Source organism: Vulpes lagopus, chromosome 6, assembly GCF_018345385.1.
Source record: "Vulpes lagopus strain Blue_001 chromosome 6, ASM1834538v1, whole genome shotgun sequence".
Lineage (NCBI taxonomy): Eukaryota > Metazoa > Chordata > Mammalia > Carnivora > Canidae > Vulpes > Vulpes lagopus.
Window position 1 is genome coordinate 69,278,246 of NC_054829.1, and position 1,701 is coordinate 69,279,946.

Here is a 1,701-nt window from a genome sequence, read left to right on the forward strand (position 1 = left end):
CCCTGGTAAGAGAGTCAAACGCAAGCAAGAGGGTGGATGTTTCCCCCATCCACTGACAATGTGATAGAGCAGCAAGGACCAAGCACAAGGCAGGCCGCATTTCCCAAGCCAGGTGGGTAGCCCATGGCTACATGTGGCAGCCTGTGGCAGGTCCTGGACAGAGGCTTGGAAGTACATGAGCACAGAGAGGCTCAGAGGAGTGAGAAGCAGTTCACATGTCACCCTGGGCAGCCTGTGCTGTGTCCTGGATTGGTTCTTAAGTGAACAGTGACCCCTCTGAGGTTCCTTAAGACAGGAGATGTAGGTGGAAACTTGCAAGGGAGCAGAAAACAGATGTTTCAGATCCCACTGGTCAAGGCTAGCAAGCTGGCTAAACCACAATATGCATATTGATGTGACCACAATTACACTCGACATCACTGGTACCCCATGCAGTCAGTCCAGGGATACTTGTATACAAGCAAAGTCAGGAATTGACACAACTATTTAGATAACTTAAACAAGAAAACAATTTTGCCCAATTATCTGAATTTCCTATCTTTGTGTGTATGGCAGTGAGGCTCTGGAGTATATGTTTTATCATCTGAATTTGCCATTTCTACTGTGAGAATTATCATCTGAATTTGCGATTTCTACTTTCTATAAAGTGTGAAGAAACGTGGGAAATGAGTTGATTTTTATCAGTACAGAGAAGTATCTGGACAGACTAAAAGATAGACCCCTCTTATTCATCTGACCAAGAGCCCTTAGCTCTATCAGGGTTTGCAATGAATGACAACATCTGTATGTTCCAGATTCTAGGAGAAGGACACAATATTATGGAGGTAAGTGTGATGATGTTAACACATATCTTCGTGTTCTTGTCATTGGCTGCGCTCTCCTGCATCGAATTTCCAGGTTAAAGTAATAATCAATGGACAGACAGTCATCACAAGTCTGAAATCCCAGCCTGGCTAGTGTAGCAATGCGGAATTAAGTTATTGGGATTTACATAAAAATAGAAGCTATATATTATATGCAGCATGGCTAACAGACCTTCGTACTGTGGGAAACTGATTACTTGGGATTATTGTTATTGACAAGTGTTTTTGTTTTTAATTTTTGGAAAAGATGATACATGCAATTAAACATGTATAAATGAATATTCTGAAGGAAGTCTCCCTCTCAATGCCCCTTCTTGGAAGCAACCATTGCTATTAGTTCCTTCCAGAGATTCAACAAGACTTTCAATAATGCTAAAAGTTCCTCTGCACCGGGCATGGATCAATAGCCATTCATAGGGAGACACACCTCTTTTCAGATGGATATTTTGTCCCCAAACACAAATATGTGTATTTGTAAATACATAAACATACACAGACAGATTAGTCAAAAGTCTCTAGCAGATTGGAAGAAAAACAAAAACAATGGATTTATCCCTATCTGTAAATAGGAAAAAAAAAAAACCCTCAAAGTTTATGGGACTTCAAACACCTAAGCAAATTATGCTTGATTATTAATGATTGAAGAGATTTTTCTGAGTTCCATTTTTGAAAAGTAGCATTGTCCTATGGAAACAAATGCACTAATCTGGCAACTTGGACTCCACATCCTGTGCATTTATATAAAAATGCAAAATAGCTACACCTTTTAAACCATTTTTCTCCTGGTCCATTACTCTGCAGGAGTAATTTGAGTAGGCATTGATGATGATAAACACCA